Source organism: Dermacentor andersoni, chromosome 1, assembly GCF_023375885.2.
Source record: "Dermacentor andersoni chromosome 1, qqDerAnde1_hic_scaffold, whole genome shotgun sequence".
Lineage (NCBI taxonomy): Eukaryota > Metazoa > Arthropoda > Arachnida > Ixodida > Ixodidae > Dermacentor > Dermacentor andersoni.
In genome coordinates this window covers 44,025,624-44,046,665 of record NC_092814.1, presented here as the reverse complement: position 1 = coordinate 44,046,665, position 21,042 = coordinate 44,025,624, and the positions used below count along the sequence as shown (strand labels likewise).

Sequence of the window (21,042 nt, the reverse complement as noted above, 5' to 3'; positions counted from 1 at the left end):
CCATGCATCTGATATGAATCGTACTCCGCTAATGTTGGATTGTCATCATTCAAACAGCACATATCATGGTCGGCGTCAAAAGGAGACAACGCTCCTGCCTCTGGAGTACATCTTGACGCTTCCCCATATCTGGTGATGCGCGTTGAAGTCACCAGAATGTGACCCTGGGGGCCAGTGATTGTTAGCACTTAATTGCCTCCTTTTTTACTTCAGTGCCAAAAGAAAGCTGTGGGCAAATCATGGGGCTTACTCGAGACTTCCAAGCACTGTATTAAGAGCATCCAGCACTTGCACTGCAGTTCACGCTGTCAGAGTATTCGAAGGGTATTCATGAGACCGAAGCATCGCAGCTACTTCCCGGTCTTCTTCGGGCAATTTTCGGAGGCCAGCGCTGTGGGATCTACCGCGGTGCACTCTATCAGTTGAAGTGACTGGGGCTTCTGTTGTAGCTGTGGTGCCTCGTTCTCGGAGTTGGACACGACTCCATCAGGCCTGGGCAGCAGAGTAGGAGGTGACGTCGGATACGCGTCTCAGAGGTCTGGACGTTCCTTGACGTCTGACGGCGTTGAGAGCGCAGCCCTTTAACAGCGGCTAGGGCTTCCCAACGAGACGAATGACCTCTTGCCATTTGTCTCAAGACAACAAATTCCTTTTTTTTTAATCTTGGGGGCAATCCTTCGATGGAGCACCATGGGATCCGAGGCAATTAGGACGTTTAAGAGATGTGGCTGTAGAGTTGTCTGCAGCACGGGGATGAGCACAGCGTTGGCAAACTGTCGAGTTCTCGCAAACGACGCTCACGTGCCCTGGCTTCTTGCACTTGCGGCATTGACGTGGTCTTGGCACAAATGGTCTCACAGGATGTTTAAGGTGGCCCACCTTGACGTGTGAAGGAAATGTCTCTCCCTTGAACAGTACCTTTGCACGACAGGAAATGCCCAGGCGAGATATGATGATAATAATTATAATGACGATGATTTATTGGCATCACTTTAGAAACTGGACGGCGACAAATAGTAACGTAGCCTGCATTAAATATTCAAGTGATTTGTAGAAATTATTCATATAACATTTTGTCTATGCCACTTTAATATTTTATTCCTTCCTTAAAACCTCTGCGTATGACGGATCCGGTTTCATCAATTTCTCCCTGCTTTATTTTTTGGCAATATTCTAAACGTCTCTTGTTTATCTCGACTGCTGACCGGTCAATACTTTCATCTACTTTAATTTCCAGCGTTTCTGCAAGGCCGACGTTTCCTAGGTGAATACCTTCGCATTTAATTGGGACGTGCTGAGTTGTCTCCGTATTTTTACTGCAGCATACATATGCCTCATCTATTGCGAATATTTGTTCCGGTATGTTTTAGTCCTTAGGCAGCCAGCTCGGGCCTCAATTAGCAAAGCACTTCTTGTGTTATCCTGCTCTCCTTTCCTCTTTCCTTTTTCCTCACCTCCTTCCTATCTTCCATTTCTGTGTTGCTGTCACCTCCCTTCAGAAGAGTAGGCAGGCGTTGTGCCCCTTCCGGTGGCAGTTGCCAGCCTGCTCCTCGCTTTCCCTTTCCTGATACCTGTTTATATGTGTATATGTGTTCAAAACAAATAATAATAATAATAATTTTACGCTTTAATTTCTTTCTTGCCATTCTTGTAAATCTCCGTGGTCTACTTTGTTTCCATCGTCTGCATCCAATTTAATGTCTCTGTTTCTCTCACTAATTTTGATGACTCCTGGTTGTCTATTTACACTTTCAAATACCCTGTACCTGGTTGCCAACTTTCTTTATCTATTCCTCTATTCTGTGCCCACGCTGTTGAGGTATAGATATTTCTCTACTTTAGCCGCCCAGTTATTTTCATTCATGCTCCGGAGTCTTTTTTCAAACTAATGTTGTTCTGTGCTTCTCTGACTTCAAAGTAGGCCCAACCCATGTCTCCCTGTTCTGCTTCATTTGAGCTTTTACAAGGGGGCTGACGACGCCTTCACTGGCGTACTTCACCGGGACAGGCAAGTTGAAGTTTGGGATGGACGATTCGATGCCGTAGACAACTCCGGAAATTAAGCTGCTGCCCAGCAGCATGTACGAGTGTACCTCCATGCCATCAAAGTCGGCAACTCTACGCAAAGGGCGCAGTGCAGCCTTGTGGGCAGTGTCAATGGCCTGGACATTTTTTTTTCTAGGGGTTCACCCTGATGTCCGTGATTTCATTTGGTACCACCCCTTTCATAAGCACCGAGACAGACTGCCTGTTGAATGACATCAAGTTTTCGGTGGAGAGTTCCGCCACAAAAAGGAGTGTTGGTTTCGGTGCTCCCAATGGGTCGTAAAGTCGATGTACCTGACAAAACGGATGCCCTGAAGTGTCTTCGCTTGGCCATGCGGCGCCGCACATGTACAAAGTCATCATCGGATAAATCCTGACTGCTGAGCGAATATACGCATGTGTTTTCGCTGTCGGTGTCGCTCTGGTTGGCTAGACGCAGCCGCCGCTGATGTTGCCATCTCCGACAGAGGCGCGGGGAGGTCAACTTGGATCCTTGCCACGAACCGTGAGGGCCCTCCAAAAATATGCGCATAAATTAGGAGAAAAGAGCTAAGCTAGAGAAAATAGCATCCTGGCTCGCAGGTACTTCTACTAGGTTAACTTCTACTACCTATGGTTCGTTAGCGTTCACAGAAATATCGGCGAACTGACACTTTTGCAGCTCGCCACCGTCGCTTCACGACTGCCACGGCCGGGAAAGCTGAAGAGCGCACCGTCGTGATTAACATTTTACGAATATATATATATATATATATATATATATATATATATATATATATATATATATATATATATATATATATATATATATATATATATATATATACAGAGAGAGAGAGAGAGAGAACTGCGGCTTCTGTGTGGTTTAGCCCCTTGAGCACACAGGGCTCCCGCCCAAATTTCCAGAGCAATTGAAAATGACAACGACCTGCCTTCTTAGTAAGCTGGTGATTGAGTGGTGCTTTCAGCTTTGGTGAGCGCAAGAGAGCGCTTCTTTGTGCAATGCTCGTTTCTCGTTGCCCGTTGCAGTGCCTTTCGTCGACGGTCTCTTCTTTCGATCTGTTTCAGCATGCAGACCCTAACATTATGATGCGGTGTTCTGCGTTTTATGGCGGATCATTCGACCCATTTTGTCGACATCGAACATGAACGCATGATGTCTTCATGAAAGAATGAAGCCTAGAAACTGAGCGCTACTGCTAGCGAAAGCAAACTTGGCTGTTTCTGTGCGAGTTGTTATAGCTGTGAAGGAAATACTTAGTGCCTTGCTCACTGCATCGAAGGACTTCCTCACAAGATGGCATGAGAAGGTTTGCGAAAAATAATAAGAGAAAAGAAAACCTGCGTCATAGTGTATCACTGAATTCAAAACGAAATCAGTATAAGCCGCCATTCATCCGCCCAGAACTGGTTCTTTTTCCTGCACTTCAGAGTCTGCATTATGCCCTATATCATAGGACTCATGAGCAGCTGACATATGAAATAAGAGAAAATCACCATCAAGTAGTCTGAAAGGGCATAAAATTATATTCCAGTAGCTACCTGGACATACCGCCACTGCTGGTAATGACATCGCCGACGAAGCCGCCCGGTCTGCCCATCTGGATGCCCGACCAGTTCCAATCCCCTTATCAAGAACCGACGCTGCAAGACAGCTTCATATTGTGGCTAAAGCTATGACACACAAATACTGGTCTTCTCCCAACCTCCTGAAGTGTCATCTTCATAGGCTGGATCCATCTTTAAAGCTACAAGGGCCATCAAAAATCTCCCGCTCTAAGGTGACAGTATTGTGTCGCCACTGGCTCGGGGTGGCATTTACGAAGGCCCACTCGTTTCGCATTGGAATGGGGGATACGCCCATGTGCGACTCTTGCGGAACCACAGAAACAATTGAACACATCTTATGTATCTGTCCCCAATACGACGTCGAGTGCGAAGTTCTCCGGGCAGCACTGAACCAGCTCGACTCTAGACCATTTCCCGTAATGAAGATCCTTGGACCCTGGCCGTACGCTTCGATGGCACAGAAAGCCACGAAAGCGCTCTTGAAATACCTCAAATCGACAGGTCTTGGGAACCATGTGTAGACTCGGTGCGAACTTTCCACTGTGCGCGAAACTGTGCTCTCTCTCTCTTCATCCCCATACCCCTTCCCCCAGTGCAGGGTAGGAAACCGGACGGGCGTCTGGTTAACCTCTCTGCCTTTCCTGTCCTCTCTCTCTCTCTCTCTCTCTTCGCACGACAACCTTGATGGGTGCCTCCCCGGCGGGCTTACAAATCACGAATGAGCTCGTGTGCTTCCAGGCTCTTTTGTATGCTTGGCGAAATAAGGACGTGGGCAATATTTTGACGCCGCTCTATCCAACTTAAATATCCGCCAAACTTCGTTCTGTCTAAAGTGCGCCGAATTTTTGTGCATACTTCGGGCTTGAGAACACGGCTGGTGGCACAGTCGTACTTGATCTTAACGATGTCATCAGCCCACTGAACAAAGTGAAAATACTTTGGCAAAGGGTAAGGGCAAAGGGTAAGGGCAAAGGGTAAGGGCAAAGGGTAAGTGCTGTTTAAGTGGGCTAAGCAATACGGCCCTGTGATGCAGCACGCGGGAGTAGTCTTCGCAAGTTATAGTTACCGCGAATATATACGGCTCACTCTATTTCTTCCGGCATCTGCGACCTTTCTTTTTCAACAATGAGTAGACAAGAATGATGCTCTCGAGTGGGAGGCGGAAGTTAAACAAATTTGTTGTTTTTTCGCTAGTTCTCACGGAGAAACTCGTCTTCATTGGATTTCTGTTTTCTGAAATCATCCGGCTTCTTTGTCGTTTCTTTTTTTTTATTGTCCGCAATATTCTAGCAGGCATACCTTGTCATTGTAAAATGAAAACAAAGTGAAGTGCTTCAAAATTTTGGTTAAAATGCAGAAAGTTTGCGGCATTTCGTTGCACTTTGTCATTGCCATCATACTTGCATAGCGCTCAACCGATCAAAAAAGAAGACCACTGTTGCGTATAGGACATGTGGGTTGCACTTGTTCCACGACAGGTATATCTATTCTTAGTTTTTCGTTCTGTAAAAGTCAATGTTCACTATACCCGTGTGCGCGAAGAGTTCATAGCTGCTTAAAATAATCATACCTAATGTATGAGGGTTGCAGGTGTCTTTCTTTCTTTTATTTATTTCGTTGTTGTAGTAGTAGTAGATGTTATTTTTATTAAGTGCGTTTGACAAGATGTTCGCAAAATAACACGACTTTTTCGAAAAGATTTAGCATTTGGAGAGAAAGAATAATATATATAATCGTGGCTCGAAGCCTGTTTGGCGAAGTGGGTAAGAATTTATTATTTCGAGCAGCACGGCTTACCTTTAACGCAACATAATACCCGCAAAAGAGAGAAAAGAAATAGTAGAAGTTTAGAGTAAGAAGTCAGGCGCCAGGGCTATAGAGTAGAGTTGCTTGAAAGTAATGTTTTTTGGTACGCCGAAAGAACTGTTTTCCCGAGCCATTAGAGGCACGACAGCAAGGTGAATTACCCAAGACACAGTTGTTTAAAAGAATAAGCGCAGCTATTGTTAGTGTTGCCACCACTGACCTCGCTTATCCGAAGAACTTAAAAACTTTCTTTTCGCAGGTGGTTGTCGCTTTTAGAATTTGTAATATGATACTTATAGCATGGCGTTCCATTCGTGCTGTATTTACTTCCTTACGACCTCATCAGGTGCACTACTGTCTGTTGCCCTCCAGACTTTACAGTTAGCAGTTTTTTTTCCTGTCTTATCAAGTCCGCGGCTTCGTCGTACGCCTTCGCTGTTTACATTACTTTTTGATTCTGAGGTTCAGCAGCTGGCTCAAGCACCGTGCGAATGCCAAGGCGTAAAGCAGAGTCTATGAACCGCGGCTGATTGCGGTGAGAGAGGCCGCTCCATGCTCTCGGCCAGAGTCCGAGCGAGCGCACTATCTTCTCCGTGTCCCTCACGGCTCGCATGGGCTGTACACGAATGACGGTGCGCGTTTCCTCGGCAGTACGAAACCACGCTCCCACACGCGATAGCCGCGAGGTCTGTGAGCTTTGTTCGTTGATGCACTCTTCGTGGCGCGCGTAGCTTATGGGACGAGGCGGTGGCGCGCCGACCACCGAGATAAAAATTGTTCCTGGCTACAAGGGAACCCATTTTGGGAAGGAGACATCGGCCCTCACTGTCCGCTTCATTCTGCGCGTGGTGGTGGACGATGCCAGCTGCGGCGGGAAGCCCCGCTAGAGACCCGAGTCAAACGCGTCACGCGCGCCACTCGAACAAAGCGCCGCCGGAGGTGTGAGGCAAGCAAGAACTATTCGTATAGCTTCGCGAGGCGGCAGCGCCGTCTTGCCACATAGCAGTAACCGTGCGCCCAACCGCTGATTTGGGCTCAGACCAAATGGGCTCCCGTTCTCCGCGCACGTCTTGCAGTGGAGCCCGTCACCAGACAAAAAGAAACCTTACTCGTTGCATATATGCAGCACTGAGTCAAAGGAGCGTTTCTTTTTCGCTCGCTCTCAACGTCCTCATGGGGACCACGGACCCGGCGCGTCTCATCTTTTCTGATCTGATTCCTTTCCCTCGCTCTCTCTTGCTGCCGGTCCGCTGGCTTCGTCTCCTACTTGGTGTACACGCAGTAAACCTCGCTCGCGACTGCTAGTACGAGCCTGCATGCAGTAAGGGATGTGTAATTCGGTAACTCCTCGGAAGCGCGATTGCTTCTGTCTGGCTACCGTGCCGCTGCGCTTTCGATGAAAGCCTGACGCAAATATACAAAAGAACAAGCTGAGGCGCACCTTCTCATGTTCAGTATTCGCTCGTTTCGTTAACGTATGGCAAGCATGTCGGTGCATGTAGGCGCCGTGGATTGCATTGTCTCGCCCGTGATAAGTCTCAATTAGCCGTTTTATAATAATTTTATTTCTTGCTGAAATGCGCACTCTACGTCTCGACAATCTATTTAAGTACTCGCTTTTCGGTTAGCTCCTAGTTCATTATGCACAGTATGACGTAAGTACGGCACGCAGGAGGGATAGCAGTGACGAAAGACACAGCGCAATATATATATATATATATATATATATATATATATATATATATATATATATATATATATATATATATATATATATATATATATATATATATATATATATGTGTGTGTGTGTGTGTGTGTGTGTGTGTGTGTGTGTGTTTGTGTGGGTGTAGGAGGCTCAGGCAGTAGTAGTGGTGGTGGTGTTGCATTCTGCAACACCACCAACACCACCATTACAGTTGTCATTTCTGCCCAGAGGTCTAGAAAGCTTGTACCCCTTTCTTTTGCGCTGGGCAGCACTTTTAGCAAATACTTGCATGTGGGTCAGACAAAGACGACAAAATCAAACATCGTGCGGTACACACACACACACACACACACACACACACACACACACTTGTTTCTCTTTCCGACTGAAATCGATGACAATGGCACAATAAATATTCGATGTTCTCTTCCACGCCGCAGACGTCGCATGCGGCACTGTCGGTCAGTCCAATCAAAGTAGTGTACGCCTTCGTGAAAGCCACTCCCAACCAAAGCCGGTATAGAAGCGATGCCTCGCGTCGGTGAATCCCGGGTGGAGGTCGGAGTTGGAGCAAAGCGTCGTACAACCTGGTGCGCCTTATATTTGGGGTGTTCCATTCTGTTAAAGAGAGTTTGCGTGCCAGGTGACGAAGCTGCCTTGCAGCGTCTGTCCTGGAAGGAGGAATGGGAACGCTGTGTTATTCTTGATGTGACTCTCGGGCAGCTTTGTCTGCTTGATCATTTCCACTGATCCCGCAATGGCCATGTAGCCACTGGAAAATAATTTCGTGGCCTTTTTGTTTGACGTCGTGATGAAGTTTGACGATTTCGTATGTTAGCTATTCGTGAGCTCCATGTCTGAGAATTGACTGCATGCTGTGTAAAGCCGGTCTCGAGTCGCAAAACACGGCCCGCGTACCAGGACTCTCTGTGTCAATAAATTTAAGCGCGCTGGGAAGAGCCGTGAGTTCTGCAGCAGTGGACGTCGTGACATGTGACGTCTTGAATCACAGTTTTACTCCTCTTGTCGGTATAAACACAGCACCCCCAGAACTGGTAGATGTGGTCGATTCGTCAGTATAGATGTGTACGTCGCTATTGTATTTCTCGTACAACAGGAGTAAGCTCAATTGTTTTAGTCCAAGTTGTGGCAGATCTGACTTTTTCTGAAGTGCTGGAATTCTAAGGTGTATTTCAGGACGGCACAAACACCATGCAGGAGTAACCGGCCTGGCCGCAGTTGTGTGCCCCGATGTAAGCAAGGCACGATATGCACTGACAGTTGTGCTAAATGACGTGCGGGGTCTTTCCACGGTGAGTGCAGCGAGGTGGTGGCAGGGGGTCCGGGCAATGTTCCTGACACGTGCACGAAATTTCTGAACGGCAATGTGCGTCATGATTGAATAATCTTGGGCAATGGCAATAGTTTCAGCCGTTGGCGCACTGCGTGGTAATCCAAGGCATATCCTCAGAGCTTGGGCTTGAATGCTCTGAACTGTACGCAAACTGGTTTTGCAGGTGTTGGCTATAACAGATAGGCTGTACCCTAGAAACCCGACAAACAACACCTGCACCTAGAAGTTTGCAGAGTATGACAGGTTACACGAATGCACTGTAGGTATTCAGGACGTTCGGTTGTGTCGTAAGACTAGTAATCGATCTATGTACTACGTTGGTATATACACACACTGCTAACACATCCCTCATTAGTTATCTTTTTTCAGTTCTCCGACGAAAGTTTGCGTAGTTTTGCAGTAGTAACTCTAGGCCTGCATGCATTATGCTAGTTTTGACCTGTTCACAAGTCCCATGATGTCCCTAACACGAGTGGAATTGGTTGTTGCTTGCAAATTTTCTTCAACTCTGGTCAGCTGTTTTCTGTCTTTTTTTTATCGTTGCCTTATTACCGCATATATATATATAAATGCACTCCGATGAAGGCCGGTCCTCCGGTTGAAACGTCAGTAAAAACGTATGCCATAACGTTGATCCTTTTTTTATTTTTTGAATGTTATACCTTCGGGTCTATATATATATACTCGCCAACTTATTCTTTCTGTTAGTCAAGCATGCGGAAGGTAGTGTGTGATTGTTCACGCCATCGAAGAAAACATTTTCGCAGAGCTTGCACGGGAGAGGCGTTGAATGCCATCTCAAGTTGGTGCATGAAGAGAGCCACAGATGTGCGGTTATGAAGCCTTTAATATTGGCGTAAGATTTAACGTATGTTTGTGCAACAGCACGTAGCTGCTTCTGCTTTCCAAAAACAGAAGAACAAAAAAAAAAAAAAAAACCATGTGGCCTTCTCGGTGAATGTGTGCCCTTGCCATCGGAAGGGATGCGAAAGGCTGTGTGTGTACGGAAAATAAGAACGGCGATCGTACAAACTAAACAGGGACATCAATAACAAAGAAAGAGCCTGCAGCGTCTCAAACTAATATTTTCCTTTTCGCTTTAAAGATATATGAATGTACGATGCATGATTGTATTTTCATCGATCACGTGACCACACTGTTTTCTTTAAATTTCTTTTTATTGATATGATATAAGGAGGTGTTGGCGCACAATTTAGGCGCCGGCTGCTCCTTACCTCTTGAGTGGTTCCGTCATACATCATACAGGGTTCAAGATTACATATCAAATACTCTTTTCACACAAGCACCAGGACTCACCACGCAACGTTTCCACAGGAAGACTATGACGTAAGGAACACATGGTACATACAATATACAAGGTAAATGTCTCCACACTTATGTAGATAAAAGTATCAAAAGTACAAACGATACTGTCGCCTAATAACACATCGGGAGGGAGACCACACTGTCTTTGTTTATTCAATGTTGTTCATTTCTTCCCGCCGCTACCATAGCGGTCTCTGTATGGAGATATTTATCTTTTGTTCTGAAATTCTCCTACTGTTGCGCTTTCAGAAAGAAGCAAAATTATGCTTTCTTTTTCACCGTCCCACCTTCTCGCGCTCGTCTTCGCCTCGTGCAGTTTGTCCTCTACATTTCTGTTTCTCTAGCTACAACCTGTCCAGCACGGCCGAATGTCTTACCGAGATTAATATTGCCGACGAAGCGGCCTTGATGACTTTTTTCGCCGCTCTTTCTCGAATAATCAAGCAACTGAAGGCCGGCGTAACGACTCACAGGAAAGCGAAGAGCAATAACAGCGTATGTTGGACATTGTTATGGGCAGCGAGACTTCACTCACTGTTGTAGCCTGAAGGAATGGCCCATTTCAATTAGCTAACGAATGGAAGAAATAGGATTGCACAAAATAAAAACGGCAAGATAAGTGAGATCTCTTCCCGGGAGTAACCGGCAAGTAAGAAGAGCCTATTGAAGTAACTCTTCAGAAAAATACGTGACGTTGCGTTTTAAAATTTGGCGCTACGCTCGTAATTGGTACCACACACTTTGTTTTTGTTTTTTGTATATGGCGCCCGAGGCAGCATATGCGAGGAATCGATTGGCCAACACGGGTGCGCCGAGAAAAAGAGTTGGTGCTGTCTAGTTGTCGGCAGAGTGCCCCCACCGCCATTTCTTATCTAATTTCACAATCCCCGGCGGCTCAGGCAAATCTTTTCTTTTTTTTGTTTCCATTAAACTAAATTAGACAGTGCAGTGCATGGCTGCCATAGCATGGACCTCCAAAACGATCAACCTTGAACGAGGCTATAAAAATGTTAGGATGTGTTTATTGACCAGATTGGTGTGCTTTCTATTTTAGAAGGTTACGTATACGTTGACAGACAAACACTTGCCATAACATCCGCGCGTTAACACGCGAAGCGTCGCAACACACACACACACACACACACACACACACACACACACACACACACACACGTATATATATATATATATATATATATATATATATATATATATATATATATATATATATATATATATATATATATATATATATATATATACACGTCTTCGGCGTAACGAGTGTGACAGTCTGCTCGGAGGTATTTAGGCATTCGATACTTCTCGCAAATTAGAAAATTAGGCGCTGCATATAGCAAGAATGAAATGAAGATGGTTAATCGATAACCAGTGCTTAGATAAATCTTGCACAAGATTAATCTCATTGAGCTGACAAAGTCCGTCGTAAAAGCGCGGCTATCACATTGACGATTCAGTCTTTTTTCCTTGGGCAAGGAAGCTGCAAATGAACGCACAGAACAGCTCAGCGACGCAATGTTTAGCGCATAAAATGCACTCGGGGTGTTCGTCTCTCTCTCTCTCTCTCTCTCTCTCTCTATATATATATATATATATATATATATATATATAGACAGAGAGAGAGAGAGAGCTAGAACCCGTAAGCATCAACTACGGAAGGAAAAATAAAAATAAACACCTGCTTAAGGATAGGAAACCCATTCGCTATCTTTGCCGTCGCAAGAGGAAGAAAAGAACAGGGGGTTGAGGGGCATATCTTTCCAGTGCAAAATCATTGTTGGAACAGGGTGAGAGCTTGGTCTCCTTCAGCACGGCTCCCTTTTCTCATTGAAAACATTCTTTTGGTGCGTTGTTGTTAGCGTATGCGCTATTTTTGAAGCCATTGGCTGATATCGCCGCGGCACTCTTATGGCTGAACCGTTGCTTCATCGAGCACAAAGAGAAAGAAAAAAAATCCGCGCTCTTCTCTTTTCAGATCAGTCGCCCTTTCCTTCGAGGTGCGTTACTCTGCAACTGACGCCTCTTACGGTAAGCAAATGACAATAAATAAGTAAATAAATAAATAAATAAATAAATAAATAAATAAATAAATAAATAAAGAAAAGACAAAGCGAATATGAGAAGAAAGAGCAGTGGGCAGCGATATAAGATTTTGGTTAGGCTCGGTGTTTTAAATTCCGTTAGCGTGTTGACGAGCTCCGCCAGGAGGAGGTACCGCGTACACTGGCACTCGTTTATTGTTAGGGGACGCCACGGGTGTACACACCCGATATTTTACGAAACAGGCGCCTACTAAAATTTTTTTACTCTGTTGCGAAAAACCTCGGTTCGTTTGATAAAATTACGACATATACGGATATGAGCTAACTCTTTCGGAACTCTGTAATATTTGCTAAATACACGATAATTGAAAGAGGATTTGACATTTTAAGAAGCTAATCATAAGAAGCCAATAAAGACACCAAGGACAGCATAGGGTAAATTAGTTATAGGTAAAGAATTGATAAATTAATGGAAAATTAAAATGGATAGAAAAGCAACTGGCCGCAGGTGGGGCACGAACCCACGTCTTCGCATTACGTGTGCGATGCTCTTACCGAGTGAGCTATACCGCGGCAGCATTTTCCCATCCACTTTCTACGGTATTTATGTTCATCTATAAGAACTAACCCTGAGAGTGTTAGCCAGCGCCACCACTCACAACGGTGGATGTGGAAAATCCCTTCTGCCGCAGGCTTCACGTGTACGTGAACTTTTTTGGGGGGAAGGCAACTGGTCAATAAACCCCCACATGCTATCTGAAGGCATCAATGCTTTTGGATTCGATACCCTCGCTATGTAATGAACGAGAAGAAAGGAAACCGAGGGGCCCGATTTTACTGTCGAACTGTTAGAAACTCGCTGGGTTTCTCTTGACGTTCGCAGCTTCGCTGAGCTGTGAGAGAGAGAGAGAGAGAGAGAGCGCAAGCAGAGTGTCAAAATAGCATCGCGCATTATTGCGACACGGCGACCGTGGGTGGAGCCTAGCGAAGGAGAAGGAGCGGCGTGGCGGGGACACAGGTGGTGTGACGTCATTGCTCTCCGATAAAGCCCCGCGCGCTCGCTTCGGCAGATTTCCAGATGCTACCAGGTACACGGCGTCGGAGCTAGCATGCATCAAAGCTAAGGCGCGGCGGTTGCCGCCGCGTCACGTAGATACTGCGTCTGGCACACGACACCGACGCATTCGGCGTCCCAACAAATGACTTCTGTTCCGGCGGGCGCCTCAAACGGCGCGCCGTCCCAACCGAAACCCCCCACAGAGGAAGACGGCATGGATTTTCCTGAAGCCCTAACTTCCCCCAGCTCCGCTGGTCTCCGGTGTTTGCGATAGCGATACTTTTTTTTTTTATTTGTCATCATAAAAGCCAACAAACAAAGACACCAAGAACAACATGGGAGAAATTACTTGAACTTATTAATTGAATCCTACGTATATGCTTATATATACGTAGAAACAAACGAAAATTCAGGGAGGTGAACCACAAAGAAAGTCCGGCTTGTTACCTTGCTCCGGGAAGAAAAAGAATTCAGAGAGATAGGAAGAGAGAAAAGTGAACAGCGAAAGGAAAATCGGCGCTCAACATTCTGAGGTAGTGCAGGTCACTGTCGTAGTCTATCGCGTGTGCCCGTACACCACAGGAAGCAAGCTTGCCCGCTAACTGGCTTTAGGACATACGTCCGTTGTGACCACGTTCCTAATATATTTTGTTCCGGCAGCGACTGCCTGTGCGCGGTACACAGCACCCGGCTCTCCTCTCATTGTAACGTGGGATAGTGGGATACTATGACGGGGATGGGGCTCATGCAATAAGAAATGAAGATGACTTAGCCTACAAGACACGAAGCCACAGCCAGCACAACGGAGTTTTTTTTTTCACACCTTGGCAGTACATGCGGTGCAGAGATCTTCAAGTCAGGAGCCAACAAATGTAGGCGACTGTTTGCGAAACTCGTTTTGTTCTTTAAAGCCAGTGCACAATCAAGAATAATGTTATCAGTGTATAATTGGCAGTGCTAATTGTGGACATTTGCGCTCATCCAGGTTTATGGCGCAATCCATGTAATATTCACAAATTCGAAATGAAGCAGAAGTACGGGACATGTGGACAAGCGTAAAACGAACGCGCATCGAAAGAATGCCAGTCTCGGCTAAGCTGCGTATGCGTCTTTGCGCTTGTCAGTCCGTATTAATGCTTGCACCAGGAATCAACAAACCTAAAAAGATGCCCAGCACGTGATCCCGAGCACATACCCAAGAAAGCTTTATTTCCCTTGGGGCTTATAAAACATGAGCGTCTGTCTCCCACTCCTTTGACTGCTTTAGACATAGCTTCAGTATGACCGATACTTGTGCCAGTTAGCTGAAATGCATTTTAGAACTGGAGCGCAGAAGCACGGATGCGACAGAGAGAAGAATACCACAACACCACAGCACTGGACTTATAAATCTTTATTCGGAGCACGTGAAAGGCTATGGTATGCACAACAGACAAACAATCATGCATGCGTATGTGACACGATATAGAAACAAACAAACAAACAAACAAACAAACTAACTAACTAACTAACTAACTAACGCTACGACAAAATCGTACACTCTTATGAAAAAAAGGTCGCGTCAGTTACTAACCAAACGCAAGTAACTGCTCGTCACAAAGTTAACTTACGTTCTAGTAATGGTGGTTAGTAACGTCGCTGGTAGTTGAATTTATTACTCAAAGGAGGTGGTGCATATGACTATCACCGAGAGCCAGTTTACAAACCCTAGATAGCAATGGCACCGATATATATATATAGTGAAATTTGTCTCCCATTTAAGTTAGTCGGTCCTTTATATAGTTTACAAGCGGTGCCTCCATTGCCAAGAAACAACTAGGTTTCTTATATTCTAGAAGTGTAATATAATATGTATGCGAAAAAAAAAGCAAGGACCGCACTGCTAGTCAGTTTAATGACAGTCATAACAGAACGAAATAACGGCACGTAATTAAGGGTCATGACAGGAAACTTAGACTGCGTGTAATAGACTTCATGGTGGAGAAAGGAACAAAGGAAAAAGGGGAACAACGTAGCGAACAATACAGTTATTGTGATACTATACGCGGCACGTTTCTAAGAGCAACCTTATGAGCTTGTATAGCCATAACCTTTAGAAGCACAGGTTGTAGTGGTGCACCACTCACATATTCGGATAAATAAAGAAAGTTGTGAACCTATATTTGTATAACGTAGAGTCCACCCCCCCCCCCCCCCATCCCCTCACACACACATATGTGCGACGCAACCTGGAATATAACTTTTAACGAAAATAATTACACAATCTTTAGTTTATCTAAACATCACATTAAGACCGCCACTATAGAGAGAGAGAGAGAGAGAGAAAATAATGCAGAGAAAGGCAGGGAGGTTAACCAGAGGTAGTTCCGGTTGGCTACCCTGCGCAGGGGGAAGGGTTAAGGGGGATAAAAAGAGAAACAGAGTGGAAGGGGGAGATAGAAAGAAAGGGAGACACTATACAGACACCGCCACTATACAGCCTAACAGACCGCAGGAGACGGTGGTATATATTGCTTCTTATACTAACTTCTCTGTGAAACACTGCCACTATACAGCCTTATAGACCGCAGGAGACGGTGGTATATTGCTTCTTATACTAACTTCTCTGTGGAACTTGGTCATTGCTTAATAAGGCCGCACTTACTGTAAGTCTGAATTATCGGTAATAGCAAAGAGCTACTAAAGTTGTAGTAATGGGTGGTAATTTTAGCGACTATACACTCGTTGCCATCTTTTGACAACTTTTTTTTTCGTAAGTGTGTAATATTATGGCCTCGATGTTCAAGAAACTGGATGCACGATCAAGCATCGTACGTGAATGCTTGCCTACTGGCACACATTTCTTTATTTTCCTTTATATGAGCAGCAACTATCAATCATATTGTGAACTGCTCTCCTTGCTGCTTTAGGATTGATGTCTGACTAAATATAGGGGCAAAGCTACAATTGTCAACGTGTTGAGCTAAATGTTAGCGTACTGCGGTGCGCAATGATTGTCGAGGTTCTGTTTTGTGTCGTCCCCATGTTTTAACGCTGCACTTCTAAAACGGCGCATATTATTTTTTTTCTTGGCCAAAGCCGGAGGATCGGCGTGCGAGGCTGCCTATTTCATACGAGCCCTTCTTTGTATTCAAATTTAGAACAAGGCAAAGATAGATAAAATCACGGATTTGTGCTCGTGCGCAATCGCTAACTTCTCATGGAAGAGCAAATGACTGCTGTAGGGTATGGCCGTATTTGTGCCCGCTGGGATTCGCGGGCTTCCCACGGATATGAACATTAAAGCTTTCAAAATAAGACGCCGGAATTTGGCTCTAGTAAGCTCTTAGATATCCAGATATACTCGAGTGCGAATGTTCTTGGAGCACGGGATGCATCACGAAACGAATGACTCTCGTTGTCTGCGCAGCTTTTTTTAAAAGGAAGAAGGCATGCATGTACAGCCGAGTGCTGCTCGTCCCACGCGTCGCGGGTCTCAGAGGACGCATAACTGAACTCTCTCTTTTTCTTCTTTTTTTTTTTGTTCGGCTCTCATTTTGCGATAACGTTTGCAGTCGAGTGCAGCGCGTACTCTCGCTACGGTACAACACACACCCGCAGCACTAATTCTTCGCTTTGCAAATAGGAGGCCCAATTCCCTGGCTTCCACAACACAGCCCACTTAATCGATCGATCAATCAAGCAGTCATTCCTAAGGCAGAACGAACGGCATACATTTGACAAGACAAATGAATAGGCTATAGGACACGGCGGTATTTCCGAGACAAAAAGAAAAGAGAGGGAGAGAGAGAGCCCCTTCCCGTTGAAGGGACACCGCCAAGTAGCTCAAGCTCGGAACGTTCCGTTCGACCGCGCGCGACTTTTGTAGCATCCCTGGGGAAAGCGGGCGCGCGTGCCGGTGCGTTGCACACAGGCGTTGGCTCCTGCGGATGACGTCGCGGCTGCGAGCTGTTCGGGGCGCGTGATTGACGTCGGCGGCGACCCGCTCGCGGCGCGCGACCGCAGCTGTCGGCGGCCGCTGTGCTACAACTGCTCGGACCGCCCCCACGCCGAGCCACGTGCGCGCGCCCCCTTCGCTCCGAAGGCGGACAAGCGCGCTCGCAGCTCGGCGCCGCAATTTCTCGGGCCTTGCGTGCAGCGTCTTCGTATGGTTTGCGCCACGACCTTCGCTCGCCTCCTTTCACGACGGACTCGGTGGCTGCCATTATCGTCGCCAGTGCTGCGAGTCGTGTTGTCGCAAAGTGTATCTGTCGCGGACGCGTTTCACTGGCCGGAAGGACCGGACTTGTTTCGCTGTGCGGCGATCACGGTGAGTCAAGCGTCGTGGCGTGCGCGCAAACTGTCGCGAGCGCGAGATGTCGCTTTGCGTTCGGTGGGGGGCACAACACCGCTTACAGTCGGCCTTCGTCGATGGGGGCAGTGTTAGGGCGCGCATGACCGCCGCTTTTGAGAGTGATTATGTGTAAAAGGCACTGTGAGAGAACTGCTCAACATTATAGTTTTTGAATGCGCGTTCACAATTCAGCGCCAAAGGAATGACTTCGCATGTATACTTGAGGACCTAGGCCCGTATTCACAAAAATGTTCGAGCGGTAAAACTGTTCGTAAGAGCTAATTATAATGTTGGATATATTATTAGCGAAGACGGCTTTCCAATCACTTAGAACAAAAATCTTTGTGATTTCCGCCCCTGGTGCTTTTCTGTCTGAATTGCGCATTGAAAGCCTGCGAGGAATTGTTTGTCTCTGCCATCGGCAGTCTGTTGATAGAAGGGATGTCACGGCACAAGCTGGAGCTCAGTGAACAACTCGCTCTAGTTTTTTCATTTATAGCCAGCTTTCGCTTTATACGCAAAACTGGCACTGTGTTACACGTTTCTGCTAAGGCATACAGAAACGATCAAATAGGGCAAAGTGGCTAGGAAAACGCCTTTATCGTGTGGGAACGTACGTGTTTCTGTTCTGAGCGTTTTCCTTCTTTCACGTGTTCCTTCCGTCGTCTTCACGATTTCATTACAGAAAGTGCATTCCAGGTTACTACGGAAGTACTAAGCGGAGCGCGTAGACCGACATGGAAATATAAACAAAACAGTGTTTGTTTTGCTTTACTTTGTTAGACTGCGTGTCGATTTACTATTATGCAGCAGCAACTAAATAGCCCGACGATGTCTGAAAATCGCGTTATGAAAGTGCATCCATTAAGGGAAAAGCCGAACGAAATGGAAAAATAAAAACGCTTGACATTTTGTTGCCCTCTTTGACAATAGAACATGATTACTCGAAGAACGTCGTTAAGGTCAGGCGATGTTACCAGCTAGTCCGCTTCAGAAATAACGTCAAAACACCTGTTTTATATATATATATATATATATATATATATATATATATATATGGTTGAAGAAACGAAGAAGCACACGTACGAAAATTGCATTTTTAATGTTTGAACGTTTAGGCTGTGCCACGGCCCAAACGTTAAAACATTAAAAATGCAATTTTCGTGAGTGTGCTCCTTCGTTTCTCCAACTACCTATGCACTGGACCTACATAACTTTTCTTTGAAATATATATATATATATATATATATATATATATATATATATATATATATATATATATATATATATATATATATGTGTGTGTGTGTGTGTGTGTGTGTGTGTGTGTTATTTCGTTCTTCCTTCCTTTCTTTCTTTATTGCTTCGACGCTTCTGTAGTGTTGACAGGCGCGGTCGTCCAGGTGCTGCGAGAAATGAAGCGCAAGCAGCATTGTTTAGCTGCCGCCCAGGCACAGCCATTGTTCCATCACGACAGGCGCCAGCGCGCAGCCAGCCGCCGATGGCTAAGCTGAGGTGCACAGAAATATATAGTGCTACAATGCATATATACTACGCAGCGTTATTTTCATTTCAAATGTCCCATCTCCGGCGGCATAAAATGAGCCTCGACTGTCGGCGACCACCGGATGCCATTCTTCGCAGACGCGCAGCGTCTCCGTCACACGGTCCGTTGTTCCACTCACATCATCACGTGGTCCGCTGCATTTGGACACACATTACATGGTCCGCAGCATTTTGTCATTCGGAACAGCGCGCATTTTGCGTAGAAGGCCCGGGAAACGGCAAGGAGCGCGTAACGTTGGCCGCCCCTCAGACCGCCCTCACGTCCTCGCAAAAAGCCGTTATGGGAGAGCGTGGACCCGAGCTTAAAACTATAGGAACGGGCATGCCTTGAGACGGAGCCAACATCTTTTCTGAGGGGACCCATAGGAAATCGGCGGAGCGGTGAGACTCTTTTGCGGTGTCAAAATCAATGACAAATTCACTGCGCATGATTTTGTTAGGTGTGCGACGGCGTCAGAGAGCCCCTCCCCCCCCCCTCCCCCCCCCCCCCCCCCCCCAAATAAAAAAAAGTTGTTCGTGTGAAGACGCTCTTTTGGCAGTATACCTGTGGGCAAGTTGAGTTCAAACATGACAATGGGATTAAATACGCCGACAAACCAGCTACATTTTTTTTTATACGACGAAGAGTTAGAAAAATCTACTTCCTGCTTAGATCCCGCTAAAACGTAGAAAACACCATTCCTGGGTGTTTGTGCAACGGCCTGGAATCTTGCGCGCAGAGTCGTTCTGAACTATTTAAACGCATCGACGCTGCATAGTTGACTGGCAGTACCTAAAGTCCCTAGGTTTTCTGCTTTTTTTCTTAAGCAGCGACATCTACCTCCTCTCCTGACGCCCTCTCGCACGCAGCCGGCCGCCATGTTCTTCCTAACCTCATGAAGCTCCTACCGACGCGCTGCCACCGCAGCCCGAATCGAGCCCACGCGTTACAGGAACTTAGGAAGCTATCTAGTGAAGGTGGAAACCACGCTTCGCGTCAATACAACGTGCTAAAAGGCGGCCGCGCTACAGATATACACAATTAACGCTTTATAGCACGTGTGAACGGCCGAAAGCGTAAAACGCTGTGATGCGTCTCACAAGGTTCCAGGCGCTGCAACAGGGCGTTTTCGAGACTGGTCGCGCCTACCGCAGGAAATACTTCGCACAAGGACTACCAGTACGGACCACTATACAAAATAGATCCGTCGTGTGACTTTTCCATGCCGCGAGGTTTCAGTAGACAAGACCAAGCATGCATTCACCACATAAGACTCAACGCAGCCTACACAAACAACTTCAGGTGTAAGATTCAACTCACGGACTCGCCAATGTGCTATGAATGTAACGTCCCTGAAGACCTGCAACATGTTCTGTGTGACTGTCCATCGATTATTATTATTTTGCATCCAGAATCATGTTGATGAATCTCTAACAAAACATGGCCAATGTCACCAAGAGCTTGAGATGCGCACACGACGATGACGCGCTAAGTCCAGTTTTGCACCGCCACGCTAGAGCTTGCGCTGACCATGTGCGTATATGTTTGAGGAGGGTGGCTTCAGTTCAGGGAAGTCCTTTAATCGACCAAGGTTTGTAGAATAGGAGACCACAACGAACGGAAGTCGCTTAAGATAGCCTGGTTTATCACTATTTTTGCGTCCTGAGGATCCTTCTGCGTTGGTCTGAACTGCAACGCTTTGCGAGCAAGACTTTCGGCAGCCTACTTGCCTGCTACGCCGATGTATGAGGCAAGCCACAAAAGTTGTAGTAACTGCAGCGCAGCCGTGTTGTCTGAAAAGAGAACAGGTTGCGGCTGCCATGAGTTCTGTTTCCGCTAGCTGCTTCAATCGCTCCACTGTCACACGCCGAAGACGACACGAGGTGGTCAAGTCTGGCAGACACCTAGAGAGCTCGAAACACATAAGCAGCTGCGCTAGTTCCGCTTTGCTAACAGAAGCGCCGGTGTATAATCTGAGATAACGGTCGTACATTCTGACAAGGTGTTCTAGCACCAGAGACCTTGCTTTCGCCACAGATGTAAGGCACTGTTGAATTTTAGCTTAATATTCCTTCTTATAAACATGCAGGCGCCGTGACACTTCCGAAGGAAGTTACAGCCGTCTTCGAATGATTATATTTGCCAATAATAATAATAATTTTTCAATCAATCATTTATATATTTATTAACCATGCCATGAGCAACCCTAAGGTGTATGTGCTAGCGCACGGATACAC

The 21,042-nt window shown here is 46.1% G+C and overlaps 1 protein-coding gene across 4 annotated transcripts in view; it reads left to right on the top strand.

The window, feature by feature from the left end:
• The window catches only part of cpx (synaptic transmission protein complexin), a 594,949-nt gene that overhangs the window by 394,400 nt on the left and 179,507 nt on the right, over positions 1-21,042 (top strand). Inside the window, exon 1 of one of the 4 annotated variants that reach the window (XM_050191099.3) lies at positions 17,022-17,235. The exons of the other annotated variants lie outside the window; for them this stretch is intronic. The gene's annotated coding sequence lies outside the window, so the exon portion shown is untranslated. Of the gene's footprint in view, positions 1-17,021; positions 17,236-21,042 lie in introns of those variants that run through there. 4 annotated transcript variants of the gene reach the window in all.